The sequence below is a fragment of the Triticum dicoccoides genome, chromosome 1A, assembly GCF_002162155.2.
Source record: "Triticum dicoccoides isolate Atlit2015 ecotype Zavitan chromosome 1A, WEW_v2.0, whole genome shotgun sequence".
Taxonomy (NCBI): Eukaryota; Viridiplantae; Streptophyta; class Magnoliopsida; order Poales; family Poaceae; genus Triticum; species Triticum dicoccoides.
Window position 1 is genome coordinate 30,325,283 of NC_041380.1, and position 18,855 is coordinate 30,344,137.

General features: G+C 41.8%; 1 long non-coding RNA gene and 2 pseudogenes across 1 annotated transcript; 2 read left to right on the plus strand and 1 right to left on the minus strand.

Annotated features, from left to right (window-relative positions):
- Window positions 1-2,366: 2,366 nt before the first annotated feature.
- LOC119355429 lies at window positions 2,367-3,944 on the plus strand. Its single transcript, XR_005171596.1, has 3 exons — window positions 2,367-2,567; window positions 3,533-3,763; window positions 3,870-3,944. It is a non-coding gene; the product is annotated as an uncharacterized LOC119355429 (long non-coding RNA).
- Window positions 3,945-4,140: 196 nt separating this feature from the next.
- LOC119350458 lies at window positions 4,141-5,357 on the plus strand (annotated as a pseudogene).
- A 2,886-nt stretch (window positions 5,358-8,243) lies between these two features.
- LOC119360775 lies at window positions 8,244-11,661 on the minus strand (annotated as a pseudogene).
- Between the last annotated feature and the right edge of the window lie 7,194 nt (window positions 11,662-18,855).

The following is an 18,855-nucleotide window of genomic DNA, read 5'->3' on the forward strand; positions in this document are numbered from 1 at the left end:
TGGAACCTACAATTAGTTTTGTTCATTATTTACGGATGTGTTTTAATTTTTGTGAACATTTTCTAAAAGCTGATGGACATGATTTTTAAATTCCTGAATATGCTTTGAATATTGGCTCATTTAAAAAAATCATGAATATTTTTTATTTCATGAAATCATTAGAAATCGTGATTTGTTTATAATTTGTGAGCAATTTTTTAAGTCATGAACATTTTTTGATTTTTAGAATATTTTTTAAATTCACAAACAGTTTACCATTTTCCTACTTTTTTTCAGAACTCGCAATTGTTTGATATTTTGGAAATCCGAAATTAATTTTGAGATAAAAAACCAAAACAGAAATAAAAAAGTAAAAAGAAATAAAAAATAGGGGGCGCCATCAATCCGAAATTTATTTTTAGGGAAAAAACAAAATAGAAATAAAAAAAATATAGAAAACAGGGGGCGCCACGACCCGCACATGGGCTGGCCCATTACTGCGCTTGGTAAAAAGAAAGAGAAAAAGCGTGAGAACCAGGGATCGAACCCTGGTCTCCTGTGTGGAGCATCGTTGCCTCAGCCATCGCACTGCTCATGCATTAGTGCTATTATATCGTATCCACCTTTAATAACAGAACCCTGGAGCGATATTAGAAATTAAAAACGAATCGTTTTTGCCACTTACGACTGGCATTGGTGGGTAATTATTGCCAATTTTGAGGGTTGTTTTTATGACGTACCACCAGAAGCGATGCGTGGTTTATCTAAAAGCTGATGGACATGATTTTTAAATTCCTGAATATGCTTTGAATATTGGCTCATTTAAAAAAATCATGAATATTTTTTATTTCATGAAATCATTAGAAATCGTGATTTGTTTATAATTTGTGAGCAATTTTTTAAGTCATGAACATTTTTTGATTTTTAGAATATTTTTTAAATTCACAAACAGTTTACAATTTTCCTACTTTTTTTCAGAACTCGCAATTGTTTGATATTTTGGAAATCCGAAATTAATTTTGAGATAAAAAACCAAAACAGAAATAAAAAAGTAAAAAGAAATAAAAAGTAGGGGGCGCCATCAATCCGAAATTTATTTTTAGGGAAAAAACAAAATAGAAATAAAAAAAATATAGAAAACAGGGGGCGCCACGACCCGCACATGGGCTGGCCCATTACTGCGCTTGGTAAAAAGAAAGAGAAAAAGCGTGAGAACCAGGGATCGAACCCTGGTCTCCTGTGTGGAGCATCGTTGCCTCAGCCATCGCACTGCTCATGCATTAGTGCTATTATATCGTATCCACCTTTAATAACAGAACCCTGGAGCGATATTAGAAATTAAAAACGAATCGTTTTTGCCACTTACGACTGGCATTGGTGGGTAATTATTGCCAACTTTGAGGGTTGTTTTTATGACGTACCACCAGAAGCGATGCGTGGTTTATCTAAAAGCTGATGGACATGATTTTTAAATTCCTGAATATGCTTTGAATATTGGCTCATTTAAAAAAATCATGAATATTTTTTATTTCATGAAATCATTAGAAATCGTGATTTGTTTATAATTTGTGAGCAATTTTTTAAGTCATGAACATTTTTTGATTTTTAGAATATTTTTTAAATTCACAAACAGTTTACCATTTTCCTACTTTTTTTCAGAACTCGCAATTGTTTGATATTTTGGAAATCCGAAATTAATTTTGAGATAAAAAACCAAAACAGAAATAAAAAAGTAAAAAGAAATAAAAAATAGGGGGCGCCATCAATCCGAAATTTATTTTTAGGAAAAAAAACAAAATAGAAATAAAAAAAGATATAGAAAACAGGGGGCGCCACGACCCGCACATGGGCTGGCCCATTACTGCGCTTGGTAAAAAGAAAGAGAAAAAGCGTGAGAACCAGGGATCGAACCCTGGTGTCCTGTGTGGAGCATCGTTGCCTCAGCCATCGCGCTGCTCATGCATTGGTGCTATTATATCGTATCCACCTTTAATAACAGAACCCTGGAGTGATATTAGAAATTAAAAACGAATCGTTTTTGCCACTTACGGGTGGCATTGGTGGGTAATTATTGCCAACTTCGAGGGTTGTTTTTATGACGTACCACCAGAAGCGATGCGTGGTTTATTAGTAAAAATAAAAAAAATAAGGTAAAGATAAAGATAAAGATAAAGATAAAGATTAGGGTAAAGATAAAGATAAAGATATAAAATAGAAAAAAGGTAAAATGGGCCGGCCCATAGCTGAGGCCGGGTGTGCGCTGGTTTGCAGAATACATATCTTGAGAAAGTAGGCCGAGCTCTGGTGCCCCTCGAATTTGGGAGCCCATCGACGGCCCTATTCTTCGCTCTAGTGTCGGCGCCATCGCCATTCACGTTCTTCCTCATCGCGCCCCTGTCGCCTCCACCCCATGTCCCCATCCGCTAGCTTTGGCCATTGCCCATTGGGTTTCGAGGTTCATCTATCAATCCCACTGACCTCCAGGATTTCTGCAATTTGTAGGTTTTGTGCGCAGATCCCGAGTCGTTGCATACAGATCTGACCTGCAGCCCACGGTGGTGGTCACATCTTCGGTTGTTGAAACCACGGTTGGACCTCATGCCTCTTATCTCCTTCGCTTCCTTAAATTTGATGTGAATTAAATGGCTGATCATCATCCAGCAAAGGGCACTCTAGTATGTGCTTTTATATGACAGTTACATACATTGCTATTCTGAATTTCAACTACTGCTGTTTCTTTTCTTTCTTTTGTTGGATTATTGCTGGGACCCTTGTGGGTTTTCTTCTCACAAGTTTATTTCTTTCAAGGTGCTTGAATGGAGATACGTACAATACTAGTTCCTAACTGATATCACCAAGAATTCGTGTCCGTTGAAAATAATAGCTTTATTTAAGCTTCACACTTCTTTCTGTGCGAAAATGAGACCTGTATATTGGTTAATTTGTTCAAGTTCCACAATTGCTATGCATGTAGGCTTTAATCATGTTATGTATCAGAACTAGTGCTATGTACGGAATGCTTACATTTAGTTCTCTTGGCATGTCCGTAACCTGTGTTAACTACTTCATGTTATATGCGGAGGGAAGGAGCTTTTTATTTAATTTGCAGGACATGTGTTGATTTTGATTAAAAATATGAAGAAGTTTGTCATCATTGTGTTCAACATCAGTGCTTGAACGGTGCTTATAATGTCAAATTTATTTGACAAAGTACAGTATTTCTCAGTTGAATCAACTGGCACTAGCAGTTTGTAGGGAACTAGGGACAAAGCTACATTGCAGAGTTGAAGCAGTTATGAATGAAGTTTGCAATGCCTCACTATAAAATTGTGCACAATATAAATAATACAGCACTTCCATATTGTAATACTTGTAAGTCTTTTTCATGAAATATGTTTTTTAACCTATCTGATGAGATTGCCACATTTGACATTTATGTGAAGTTTGGAGGTTTCTTTGAAAATTTTAGCATTCCAACTTCGTATTGCTCCACCATCTCTTAAAAAATGTTGAATCAAACAAGGTGTGAAACTGATTTGGGATGCAATTCCAGGTTAAACTTGTTTCAGCCAAACAAACAGTACTGGAACTGGAATTCCAGGCAAGTTCGTCAGCAACGTATAAAATGCACAAAGAGGAGGCAATGAAAACCACCTATCATGAAGATACTACCAGTACTGATGGATCAAACATGGATAAATACGATCCATGGAATCCTCCGTATCCTCCATGCCCTCCTGCTGTTGGAAATAGCTTAAGTGACTCTATCCGTTTAGTAGCTAAGGTGCAGTAACTAACCAACATTCTTTTTTGAACTTTATGGCATTTCTATCTTATCATGTTTGCTTTCCCTAGTATAGCTCTTGACGCTCCCCTCCCTCCCTTTGCAGTGGTCACGTGAGAAAGAAGCTGCAATTGGTGCCATCAGAGCATCCAGTATAATCTTCCCAGACCGCATCCCTAAGGTTCTCTGCATTTGAAAAAAATCATTTGGTTATTTATATTTTACATTTTTCCTGCAGTATTTTGTGTGTGTGCTACTTATGCAACATTTTTGTTTTATTGTCCTATAGTGCATTGCTTATTTCTTTTTTCTTTGCTAATCGAATTACTGATTTCCTTTCACCTCTTTTGATTCTGAATGGGTCAATTTAGGAGGTGAATCATGTCTTCCATGATAGAGTGCACCATTTGGCACCCATCCTGGATAAGGATAGCGTCCGGCGCTTTCTCCGCTTTATCTGGGGAAATGGGGCCGGCATGCAATGGGGTTCGATCATCACCCCAGAGGCTTTGAACCATATGATTGCACAAAATGCGGTAAAATGTGTCAAAGCTGCCTTGGAGGGTCAGGCACCTGAGCTTGATGGGTGCAGGGCCGGTCCCAACTGCATGAACCAGTATGGATACTATCCCCTCCACCGAGCTGCTGAATTTTTTTCGGTCGACATGATTCAGTTGCTCATCCGCCACGGCGCATCCGCCAATCTACGCACAGCCGGTGCTGAGGTCATCGAGGGCCTTCTCCCACTCCATGTTGCAGTCGAGAACACGTGCATGCACAAGTATCTAGAAGACAGTCTATTTCCTAACCATGAGCATCGGGATTACAGTGAGGCAGATGCCCACTTTATCTTCAAGCTCATCCATCTTTTGTGCCTACCTGAAATGGTTTGTATCCACCCATAAATCAAATTACTAATTCTCCAGTTCTGCAACATGGTTAAAAGAAGTTGGCATATACCTCGAACTTGAGGACCTTACTTTCTTTACGTCCATTGTCAAAGTCAGAATTGTTCCCAGCTAGAAAAGAATTTCAAGTGGCTGCAAACAAATTTGAAAATGTGTTTCTCTTTTGGTTGGAAGTGAGAACACAATTTTAAGTTAATCAGAACTGGCACATTGCCTATAAATTCTAAAAGGTCAGTTTTTGTCTATGCTGGTGGTTTTTGCAGAAAATCTTTTTGGATTCCACTAGGCTGATCGCAAAACACACAGATAATCTACTTGATGAGCTTTGGAATTACATAAAAGATGGAAAGCTTGCCGAGACAGCCGTTTTGCTACTGGCAGCCCAAGAGCAGATCCGTGTGGGAACTTCCTGTAAGAAAATTGGAAATAGTAAGGCAGATGGGTTTCAGGTTATCTACGAATGTATTATGGACAACAGTATCAAATTACAGTCTGAAAAGGGCCAAAACCTAATGGAAAAGGAGGAATTGGAGACAAAAATAAAGCTTCATCATACAGCAATGATGCTTGTTCATGTAATTTCCAAAGCTGGTGAAGGTCTTGAATCATACATCTAGAGGTATCACAGTGTTGGTAGTTGCAGTTACAATGCCTCTATTTTCTTCGCTTTACTAAAATTTGCATAGCTTCTTGGTAATTCCTGCATTATCCTGATATATATAGAATAGGAAATGCTAAAAATACTGTCAATTATTGAGATAAATAGCAAAATTTGTACTTTATCTAGAACATTTAAGTTTCTGGAACTTGATGTTTCTGAAGTTTAGTTCAGTTTACACAAATTTTGGATAAGCAATGACACTCACCATTTGGAACCTGTCGAGGTTTTTGTGTTCAGTTAGATAACATGAAAACTACATTTCACCTTTGGGAAATCTAAACTAAACAATCGAGGCAAATTCAGAAAACTAAAACAAATATAGTTAAGGCAGAATTTGTGCTTCTGAACATGTATTTTTGTAATCAAATACATTCATATTACAATGTTATTTACCATTGAAACTATTCATTTTGCCTTTCCAATTTGTGATGTCTTACTTTCGTGTTTCCAATGTAAATAATTCTCTCTGTCATCCCTGAGTCATCTTTGATTATGTGATGGTGCTTATGGCATAGCTCATCTCTCACAAGTCAAAATTGTAATGCAGGCACCCCATTTCATGCAGGTGCCCTGTTTGGACGTCCTTGAACGTGTTTCATCGATTCTCAAGGATCACGGTTTTTCTCCTGCTCCAGAATGTGTAGACATTAGAAACCTGTATGCTTTTTACGCGTCAATTCCATTCTTCAACGATTATGGTTTTGCAATTCCAAAATTTACATACATATGCATAATTTGTGTGATCTGTGTTCTCCTACTTGTTCTTGAAGCTGCCCCTATCATGATGTGTTGTCAAGTGAGGAAATACCTAGAAAACCTGGTACGTGTCTGTCTTGTTTATTTTTTCGTGGTGTGTATTGATTTGAATTATTTATCTCAAAATTAGTTGGAAAACCCCTAATTATTTTATGATGGAAATCAGGGGAAAGTGTCGCAGACAGGGAAGCTCTAGAAATGGATTATCTACGCACAGTAGTGAACAAGGTAAAGATATCAAAATATCATGGCCAAAGATTTATTGTTTGATTTTGATGACCAGACCTCTATATATAAAACTTGTAAATTTGTACGCATTATTCAAGCTGAATTGATCTGACGCTCAATAGATATCCAAGCCGTGATCAAATTCTGTATAGTTCATCATATTTGTGGTAACCCAGGAAATTTACTTAATGCTAAAATACAATTGGATTTGTGAAACAAAGCAGCCAATTTAATATCTCAATGCCCTTCGAAAAAAAAATATCATCTAATATCTCAAGGCAGTGTTGCCGCTTGCTGGTAGGCTTCACTGAAACATGTTATGTTTTGAGGTTTCTAACATTTAGATCTTTATTGACGTTCAAGAGCCAGGCTGCAAGGAGGAAGAGAAAACCGAGACGATGGGAGCACAAACTCGCCAGGAGAAGCTTCTTCCCATGGTGGAGATCGGTGTTATCTGCCCGATCTAAAGTCAAGATCATGCCCCACAAATGGGCATGTCCTTCTGAATGCTTGGATCTCAAGATGGCTTGGAATAAACCCGTTGAACGCCTGGATGGCGAGACAGCTTCGAAGAAGGCAACCGCCCAGCAGGATGGTTCTGCTGCTGCAGCTCCCGGCTCGATGGGTCGAGTTCCCATGGTAGTATATAGTAGCAAGCCCGGTGAGTTGTTTACTGTAATACCGCTCGATGATATACCCAAATACATGAGGCGACACAGAAGGCAATCCAGAAGGCTGTTTAGTACAGCGGTTACTTATCAGCCCAGGATGGTGATTGGTGCAGCGGTTAATTCTCAGCCCAGACGGCTGTTTGGTACAGCGGCATCGATGCTGCTCAAAGTGCTGAAGAGGGCATGAGGAGTAGTATAGAAAGGCAAGGCCACCTTGCATGCTGGTTTTCTTGTTCAAGTTTCTGAGCATGCTCGTGTTATGCAAGGCACCCTCCTAAATAACAGACATACTTATATGCGTATGCTGTATGTAATGCCTCTGTGGAGTATATCCTGTATTCGCTAATTCTTTTCTCGAGCATTGTTCTTTTAATCCCGGTTGTCAATCGTGAATTCCTGTTAGCGCCCATACCGTAACAATGAGAACCTTAACTGTATACTCCCATAGAATAACTTTCTCCGGTTGTTTCAATTCAAGAGTATAGTTGTTTCAATTCAAGAGTATAGTTCAGACGGTGTTGAGCCGATGGTCTCGTGTGCTTGTCGTATTCGAGAATTCCTGTTAGCGCCCATACCATAACAATGAGAACCTTAACTGTATACTCCCCTAGAATAACTTTCTCCGGTTGTTTCAATTCAAGAGTATAGTTGTTTCAATTCAAGAGTATAGTTCAGACGGTGTTGAGCCGATGGTCTCGTGTGCTTGTCGTATTCGCTAATTCTTTTCTCGAGCATTGTTCTCTTAATCCCGGTTGGCAATCGTGAATTCCTGTTAGTGCCCATACCATAACAATGAGAACCTTAACTGTATACTCCCCTAGAATAACTTTCTCCGGTTGTTTCAATTCAAGAGTATAGTTGTTTCAATTCAAGAGTATAGTTCAGACGGTGTTGAGCCGATGGTCTCGTGTGCTTGCCGTCTGTTCGGGGCGGTAAGCTTTGTTGCGTGGGTTGATTGGGCGCAGACAATACTCTGACAGAAGTTCAGAGTCAATTGGGTTCAGTTTTTGCTGGCTCAGCTGCACGCCATGGACACCTTGAATGCTATCTCACGTGTGTTGTGCTGCTTGCCTCCCTCCACCTGATGCCGATAAACATCTGACGCCAATTCCCGCCGATGTTCAGCAATTGCTCATGAATATATGCTTATCCACAGGAAATTGGATTTGTTTTTGTTTATTTTCAAGCGAACATCCAACAGCAGCATGACCTCCCAGGAAGAAAGCAAAAGAACAGAAAAAGAACAAGGCAACAAAGAAACTTCTGTGATCTCTCGATGGATTATAGACCACAAAACACGCAAAGATGTGTGCGCTTTCGGTAACAGAAATATCGCCCGCTTCAACAAGGGGGTGACAAACACAATTCCATCACATAAGTTGCAGCACCGTACACGTTGTATGATAATCAAATCCACTCGATGGTGAAACTACATTGGTCTGATGATAATTACTAATGCAGCTAGAGGCAGAACGCGGGACATCTATGGCTCGACGGTAGTCACTTGCTGCCATTCACCGTCAACGGCTTCTTTCCAGAGGGTCACATTGTTGTTGCCATCGGAGACCGCCAGGATGTTGCCCGTCAGCGACCACGACAGCCTCCAAACAGGGGTTCTGAAATCATTGAGGACCCTGCCTTCCCACTGCTCACCTTCCTTCGGTGCGGTCCAGATGACGACGGTTCCATCCTGAGAAGCGCTGGCGATTGTGGACTTTGGGAGGCCTAGGTTCGGTGCCCATGCGACGTCTCTCACCCAGTCCCTGTGCATCTGAAGGGCGGGGAAGCAGTCCATCCTCTAACTCCCGTTGGTGAGCTTCCACACCTTCACTGTGTTGTCGCAGCCACCAGAAGCAAGTTTTTGAACATACTCGAACTGCCCAGAAGGCCCTGGACTGATTAGAGCACCCGGCGCCATTGATGGGGCCCAGGAAACAGAGGTGACGCCCACTGGATGTGCCTGGTCGATGCGCGTCGTCTCCCACCCTCCATCAGAACGAGCCATGAAGACAGAAATGTTCCCATCAGATGAACCGCAAGCCAAGCATAGGCCGAGCTCGTGAGGCGCCCAAGCAATGGAATTGACAGAAGACTTGTGCTCATTGAAAGTGTGTGCCTGTGCCCACTCATCGGGCTTACTCCCTTCTTTCCATATGATGACCCGACCATCATAGCTGCAGGATGCAAGCATTGAACCATACTTGGGATGAGCCCATGCGATTTGCCAGACTGGGCCCTCGTGTCCGCTCAAAGTAGCAAGTTGCTGGTGCGAGGTGCCACTTACGCCAATGATCTTGATTGTGTTATCAGAGGAGGCAGTGGCAATACGCTTCCCGTAGTAATCCATTGCGATGTCATGCACCACATCTTGGTGGCCAGTCTCTATCTTATGAGGCAGCATTGTTCCAAGTATGCATCAGCTTTAAAGTAGTAACCAACTGTTCTGTCCTGACCACTTCAGGCTCCTATCTGCCAGTAATATAAAACTAATGTTTAGAGGACATCGAGTTAAAGAATAAAGAAAAAAATTATGCAGTATACAGTTCACTGATACAAGTAGCATAGTTGCATTTCACAACATAAGGAGCTGAGTGTGTTTCATGTTACAGTCAGAAGTTATAAAAATTATGATATTACAATTATAAGTCATAACAATTTTGGTACACAAGATACATAAACTACCTTGCTACCAGCATGCCAATACAATTTTTCCCTAAAATAACAAAATGATATCTGACTGCTTATTATAATCATGGTGATCACAAGTATAAACCTGTCTGACTAATACTTAGATATCCTGTGAACCAAAATAGCCTAATAAACAAGGAGTTCTAGGCAACAATATACCAAGATACTACTGGGAAATTCAAGGAAGAGATTTAGACATCCCCAGAAGATAGAACTATCTTCCAAGTGTTTAACTTATTTCTCTTCTCCCATAGTGTACATGCATGGCATGGCATGAGATGGTATTATTTAATCACATGGTCATGGAAATTGTGATTCGCAACAAAACAGTGTCCAGCTAGTTGACAATAATAGAACTAAATATTGTTCACTTTGAACATCTTATAACAAAGGACAAGACAGCAATAAGCCCGTGGCACGAGAACTGCAAGCTATTTTACTTCACAGAAATCAACACTTCACAGTAATTAAGAATTCAGAAGACAGTACCATACTACCATCAACATCGAAACTTCTTAGAAAGTATCATGCACTATTTGGAGATGCAATAAGACGGTGCATAAAGTAGAAATATAATATTTGCAACAATCAAACAACCGATGTTTAGTAAAATGAAATTTAAAGATACCACAATAGGCTAAAATAGATAATGCTCCAGTAAACACACGAAAAATAAGACGGCTTGAGTTGAAAGTTCAAATAAGCATAATCAGTTGAACCAAACAAACAGACATTGGTGGACAGCAAGCATATGTGAATCATTCAACAAGGCCGTAACAGCTAGCACAGATTAGACAGTTCATACATAATATAATTCCAAAAGAACATTAAATAAAACAAGCATCAAGGACATGAAGAACCAGCATACACATGAGCTATTGTCCATACATAAACTAAAAGTCTAAAACACATATAATAATTGAAGCATGACTAAGCCGATTCACGAAATAGAAGAAAGGACCTGTTAAAGTCTAAAGTACATTCTGAAATGTTTCTTATCACAGGCACAGAACCCTCTCCTATTACTGTTAAATCAACGTATTCATGATCCATAATACTCTCAGAATTAACAGTGGCCTTTTGGTGCAGAAAATTGCAAGATTGAGCTGTAACAAACTGATGCATCTCCACACCTGAAGGCTGAAACAAAGTGGCAATTGAGAAGCTCTGGTGTAACACCTCTCACTAACCTGCAAATTACTACACCCTCAGAGGTCCTCAATCACAGGTTAGTGTCTACATGGATCAGGCAAGCAGCTTCTAAGCTACACATTTGGATTAAAGCTCCAAATGCATTCTCTAGGATCAAACTGCCAAAACGTCTTACATTTGGGAACAGAGTAGTAGTTCATTCCTTCCCTATAACTTTAGTCGGAGCAAGAACAGATAACTAGTACCGTGGAGTTGCTAGTATGAACTTTTAATTTCTCCTGGGGGACTCAACCGATTTGTTAATTGCATCGACCATCAAGCGAAAAAGGCCTCACAAGATCTTCAGGATCACCCCACTGCCTTGCTCATTCGTCTCGCCGACTAGTTCGGCCGTTGTTACTGCTGGCTTGGACCCCCACCCCTCTGTCTGTTGTAACTCTGCCGTTTTGGGCTTTTTAATATGATGAAAATTCAGGTGGGGAATCTCTACCCCCGGTGACAATTCAAACAAAAGGCCTCACAAACATCTCTCGGAAAAAAGATCATGCAGTTACCTCGATCTTCTTGCGGCAGGCTGAAGGCTGCAGAGTTGGGGAGGAGTTGTCGACGGCGTCAGCCGCAACCGGCGGAGGTCGGCGTCAGGGGTCGGGGAGGCGCAAACGGAGCAGGAGCGGGAGGCGCGAGCTGGGAGGCCGACGGCGAGGAGGGGCTTGCTCGGCGGCCAAAGAGATCGACGGCAGGGGGTGGCGCGTGCTCGATGGGGGAGGGGGGCCGGAGTCAGACCCGCATCTGGATCTGGTTTAGGTTTTCTCTCAAGAACAGATGAATAAAGGGGTTCCGAAACAACACGTGCTCGGAGAGACTAATGATATTGCCTGTCAAGTCCTAGCTTCTGGTAGTTTTTTTCTGGATTTATTTCAGGTGTCTGCCGATGTTCTTTTTAGTGGGAGAAGACGTTTTCGTCGACTAGGAAAACATTTTAGTGATTTTGTCAATCTCAAGAGATGTGTTAACTCAAGTCTCTCAAAGCGGTGTGCGTGTGTTCATACGAATTGAGTATATATGCATATGTATGAGCATCTGTCGGGAGAATATCTCCCGGTGCTCCAAACTCGATAGCACATTTTAAAATGTTTGAAAATTTTTGGAAAAAAAAATCTAGCACATAGACACAACACAAATGCATCTTGTCACAAAATTTGAAATCAAAGTTCAAAACATAGCTTAAGAAATATAAATGACAAATTCGACAGTAAATAGTACACAACATAAGTTGGGCTCTAGATTTGGCCCATTATCACATTGATGTCGGTTTTGTCATTTTTGTATCTCGAGCAATGTTTTGAATTTTAATTTAAATTTTTTTTGACAACATACATTGATGTTCTGTAAATGTGCTAGGATTTTTTTTAGAATTTTTTGAACATTTAAAAATGTGCTACTGAGTTTGAAGCACCAAGAGCACTCTGGAAATGGGAGTACCAGATATTCTTTCGGAAAAAAAAGAAGCAATGCAAGCGAGATACACTATGGCACTTACACAATGTGCCTTCAAATAGGCAAGCGGAAGAGAACCGCTTGGCCTGGTAACCGCACCAGTCATTAGATTTCAAAAAATTCACTACACAAAACTGGCAGGGAATCATCCTCCACGTGGCAAAAGAATCACGTCATCAACACATAATCGTGTGTCACACATGGTAATCAAGGTATCATGTGTTGGGGAACTCAGCAATTTCAAAAAAATTCTACGCACACGCAAGATCATGATGATGCATAGCAACGAGAGGGGAGAGTGTTGTCCATGTACCCTTGTAGTCCGTAAGTGGAAGCGTTATGACAACACGGTTGATGTAGTCGTACGTCTTCACGATCGACCGATCCTAATACCGAAAGTACGACACCTCGGCGATCTGCACACGTTCGACTCGGTGACGTCCCACGAACTCACGATCCAGCAGAGTGTCGAGGGAGAGCTTCGTCAGCACAACGGCATGATGACGGTGATGATGATGCTACCGGAATAGGGCTTCGCCTAAGCACCGCTACGATATGACCGAGGTGGATTATGGTGCAGGGGGGCACTGCACACGGCTAAGAGATCAATGATCAACTTGTGTATCTATGGGGTGCCCCCCTCCCCCGTATATAAAGGAGTGGAGGAGGGGAGGGCCGGCCCTCTCCATAGCGCGCCCTAGGGGGAGTCATACTCCCACCGAGAGTAGGATTCCCCCTCTTCCCCTAGTAGGAGTAGGAGAGAAGGAAGGGAAAGAGAGAAGAAAGGAAGGGGGGGCAGCCCCCACCCAATTTGGATTGGGCTAGGGGGGGCTCCTCCTTGGCCTTCCTTTCCTCTATTCCAATAAGGACCAATAAGGCCCATATACTCCCCGGGGAGTTCCGGTAACCCCCGGTACTCCGGTAAATGCCCGAACTCATCCGAAACCATTCCGATATCCAAACATAGGCTTCCAATATATCGATCTTTATGTCTCGATCCGAGACTCCTCGTCATGTCCGTGATCATATCCGGGACTCCGAACTACTTTTGGTACATCAAAACACATAAACTCATAATACCGATCGTCACCGAACGTTAAGCGTGCGGACCCTACGGGTTCGAGAACTATGTAGACATGACCGAGACTCATCTCCGGCCAATAACCAATAGCGGAACCTGGATGCTCATATTGGTTCCTACATATTCTACGAAGATCTTCATCGGTCAAACCGCATAACAACATACGTTGTTTCCTTTGTCATCGGTATGTTACTTGCTCGAGATTCGATTGTCGGTATCTCAATACCTAGTTCAATCTCGTTACCGGCAAGTCTCTTTACTCGTTCTATAATGCAACATCCGTAACTAACTCATTAGTCATATTGCTTGCAAAGCTTATAGTGATGTGCATTAGCGAGAGGGCCCAGAGATACCTCTCCGATACACAGAGTGACAAATCCTAATCTCGATCTATGCCAACTCAACAAACACCATCGGGGACACTTGTAGAGCATCTTTATAGTCACCCAATTACGTTGTGACGTTTGATAGCACACTAAGTGTTCCTCCGGTATTCGGGGGTTGCATAATCTCATAGTCATAGGAACATGTATAAGTTATGGAGAAACTAATAGCAGTAAACTAAACGATCAAAATACTAAGCTAACGGATGGGTCAAGTCAATCACATCATTCTTTAATGATGTGATCCCGTTTATCAAATGACAACTCTTTGTCCATGGCTAGGAAACTTAACCATCTTTGGTCAACGAGCTAGTCAGGTAGAGGCATACTAGTGACACTCTGTTTGTCTATGTATTCACACATGTACTAAGTTTCCGGTTAATATAATTCTAGCATGAATAATAAACATTTATCATGATATAAGGAAATATAAATAACAACTTTATTATTGCCTCTAAGGCATATTTCCTTCATCATGATTGTACCACAGCTTCCCCATGCTCATCGCCCCATTGATGGCAGCGACTGCAGTCCACCACGCACACGCCTTGCGCGGAGCTTGAAGCATACTCGCCGAAGGTTTTTGCTCTGCTTTATATGAATAAAGCAACAACCAGTACATAAAAACCATACAAACACACACCAACACCTACCCCCCCCCCCCCAATACCAACTATATACCAGAAGCTCACTCAGGCAAATAGGGGACAAAAGCAAAGCTAAATGAAGCACTTAACTAAAGGGGTTTTCTTGTTCCTAGAAATGAGCATAAGTCTTTCCAGAGCGCCTCGACACCACTCACTAGGCAGGTCATACATCTCAAACATATCTATAATTTTTGTATTGTTCCATGCTGCTATATTATCATTTATATATGCTTTTATTATCATTTTATACTATTTTATATTATTTTCCTGGACTAACCCATTAGTTCAGTGCCTAGTGGTCGTTCCTATTTTTTGTTTGTTTTTGGTTTCAAAGAAAATCAATACCTAGGAAGGTCCAAACACGATGCCAATTTTGACCATTTTTTATGGATTAGAAGGAACATTGGAAGCTTCGGGAAGAGTCAAAAGGACCCACCAGCCAGCCACAAGGGCAAGTGGCGCGACCACGAGGACTACCTCCCCTGGTGGTCGCGCCACCTGGGCTTGTGGGGCCCACATGTAGAGTTTTGACCTAATTCCACCGTCATAAATCTCTGTAAATAGTTAAATATCGAAACCATCTGTCGTTCTTACAGAGAAGTTATCGTCACCGCTGCAACCCTCTGTTCCAAAGTCCTGCCGGAGGGGGAAGCCATTGGAGGAGGCCTCTTCATCAAACTTGTTGCCTCCATGATGATGTGTGAGTAATTCCATTAGGACATACGGGTCCATAGTAGTAGCTAGATGGTCTCTCTCTCTCTCTCTCTGTTTGTCTTGGATCTTCAATACCATGTTCTCCTCCGAGATCAATCAGATGTAATTCTTATGGCGTGTTTTTTGGGATTCGATGAATTTGTGGATTTATAATCATATTGTTCATTGGATATTGTTGAATTTTTTGATGTTTCTTTGTTGTGCAATTGAGTAACTATGTATGCTTTTTGTGTTATTTGTCTTCTCTAGCCAAGATAGATGGGTAATTTTTTAGAGAGAGTGGGGCATAGTAGTAGATTCAATCTTACGGTGTTCTCTATCCCAGTGACAGAATGGGGACAAGACACATATTTTTATTATTGCTACTAAGGATAAAACGACGGGGTTTAATCTTATTGCTATATTTCTTGCTGTCTATATTATATTATCTTGCTTATTGTGTTGCATTGTTTTTATAAACTTAATTCTTTGAGATGCATGCCGGATAGCGGTTTCGGGGTGGAGCAATAGTAATAGAAACAATTGTATAATGGCCTACCTATCACAAACATAATATCTATACAAGATTATGCCATGAATGATCATAGTTAATAATGCTGCTTTTCTATCAATTGTCCAACAATAATTTTTTATGATCATGATATGCAGTTGTTTGTATATGAGGCTACTCAATACAATGTATGTGTATGCCATGAAATGCAGCATAAAAATATTTTGTATATGTGCATATGAAATGGAATATTGGAAGTATATCAATCTGATGTTGTGATTTGTACTGATGTGAAGCCCAAAACTAGCAGCCGGAATTTGACATCACATGCCCACCACTTCTATAGGGCCGGTCAGTGATAAGACTCTGCTTAGCACTGACCGGCGGGCTCTTCAGTGATAAATCTCATCACAGACAAGTCAATTGGCCCATCTATGATGATGAGGTCATCACTGACGGACCACTGACGTGAGTTTTGACCAGTCAATTTATCTTTATGCTGTAGTGGTGAATATTGTATTTCCCTGCTTCTCACCATCCCCCGCTACATCTCAGACATCATCTACGTTGTCTACGTGCTCGCTCTCGGCTCATGGGAGTATGACGGGAAAACAACACCCTTCCTTAGCCTGTTGTAATATTTCTTTGTGATGAACCACAATCCATTTGCTAATCGACAAACTGGAGTTTCATCTAGACTATGGCATGGGACCGTGTTTATACAATAACTAGCACATATTCTCGTGCGTTGCAACGGGAGAAAAAATAGTATGCATTTAAATTCAGTGAGAATTGTATGTGCACATGAAAAAAGAACATTAGCTTGCCGGTTTCGCCACATGTGACTTTTGATCTTGGGCGATCGTGTAAAATGTATTCCCATTTATCTCATATCCTTTGTAAGTCAATACAGTCAAAGATGGTCCCCTGGACAACAAGTACATCTCATCACAAACAGTGTTGTCACCTCTGAGACATGTTTCCAACCAACTGCTGAAAGTCCTAATGTGTTCACATGTAATCCAGTCATCGCACTGCTCCGGGTGTTTGCAGCGCAGACTGTTCTTGTGTTCATCGACATACGGGGTCACCAAGGTAGAGTTCTGTAGAACTGTGTAGTGTGCTTGAGACCAAGAATATCCGTCCCTGCATATTATTGAGTCACTTCCAAGAGTGCCTTTTCCAGTCAGTCTCCCCTCATACCGCAATTTAGGGAGACCTATCTTCTTAAGGCCAGGAATGAAGTCAACACAAAACCCGATAACATCCTCTGTTTGATGGCCCATGGAGATGCTTCCTTCTGGCATAGCGCGGTTACGGACATATTTCTTTAGGACTCCCATGAACCTCTCAAAGGGGAACATATTGTGTAGAAATACGGGCCCTAGGATGACAATCTCGTCGACTAGATGAACTAGGACGTGCGTCATGATATTGAAGAAGGATGGTGGGAACACCAGCTCGAAACTGACAAGACATTGCGCCACATCACTCCTTAGCCTTGGTATGATTTCTGGATCGATCACCTTCTGAGAGATTGCATTGAGGAATGCACATAGCTTCACAATGGCTAATCGGACGTTTTCTGGTAGAAGCCCCCTCAATGCAACCAGAAGCAGTTGCGTCATAATCACGTGGCAGTCATGAGACTTTAGGTTCTGAAACTTTTTCTCTGGCATATTTATTATTCCCTTTATATTCGACGAGAAGCCAGTCGTGACCTTCATACTGAGCAGGCATTCAAAGAAGATTTCTTTCTCTTCTTTCGTAAGAGCGTAGCTGGCAGGACCTTTATACTGCTTCGGAGGCATGCCGTCTTTTTCGTGCAAATATTGCAGGTCCTCCTGTGCCTCAGGTGTATCTTTTGTCTTACCATAGATGCCCAAGAAGCCTAGCAGGTTCACGCAAAGGTTCTTCGTCACGTGCATCACGTCGATTGAAGAGCGGACCTCTAGGTCTTTCCAGCAGGGTAGGTCCCAAAATATAGATTTCTTCTTCCACATGGGTGCGTGTCCCTCAGCGTCATTCGGAACAGCTAGTCCACCGGGACCCTTTCCAAAGATTGCGTAGTGTAAATCATTGATCATAGCAAGTACGTGATCACCGGTACGCATGGCGGGCTTCTTCCGGTGATCTGCCTCGCCTTTGAAATGCTTGCCTTTCTTTCGACATTGATGGTTGGTCGGAAGAAATCGACGATGGCCCAGGTACACATTCTTCCTGCATTTGTCCAGGTATATACTTTCAGTGTCATCTAAACAGTGCGTGCATGCGTGGTATCCTTTGTTGGTCTGTCCTGAAAGGTTACTGAGAGCGGGCCAATCTTTGATGGTCACGAACAACAATGCCTTAAGGTTAAATTCCTCCTGTCTATGCTCATCCCACGTACGTACACCGTTTCCATTCCACAGCTGTAAAAGTTCTTCAACTAATGGCCTTAGGTACACTTCAATTTTGTTGCCGGGTTGCTTAGGGCCTTGGATGAGAACTGGCATCATAATGAACTTCCGCTTCATGCACATCCAAGGAGGAAGGTTATACATACATAGAGTCACGGGCCAGGTGCTATGATTGCTGCTCTGCTCCCCGAAAGGATTAATGCCATCCGCGCTTAAAGCAAACCATACATTCCTTGGGTCCTTTGCAAACTCATCCCAGTACTTTCTCTCGATTTTTCTCCACTTCAACCCGTCAGCGGGTGCTCTCAACTTCCCGTCTTTCTTACGGTCCTCAATGTGCCATCGCATCAACTTGGCATGCTCTTCGTTTGTGAACAGACGTTTCAACCGTGGTATTATAGGAGCATTCCACATCACCTTCGCAGGAACCCTCTTCCTGGGGGGCTCGCCGTCAACATCACCAGGGTCATCTCGTCTGATCTTATACCGCAATGCACCGCATACCGGGCATGCGTTCAGATCCTTGTATGCACCGCGGTAGAGGATGCAGTCATTAGGGCATGCATGTATCTTCTCCACCTCCAATCCTAGAGGGCATACGACCTTCTTTGCCGCGTATGTACTGTCGGGCAATTCGTTATCCTTTGGAAGCTTCTTCTTCAATATTTTCAGTAGCTTCTCAAATCCTTTGTGAGGCACAGCATTCTCTGCCTTCCACTACAGCAATTCCAGTACAGTACCGATCTTTGTGTTGCCATCTTTACAACCGGGGTACAACCCTTTTTTGTGATCCTCTAACATGCAATCGAATTTCAGC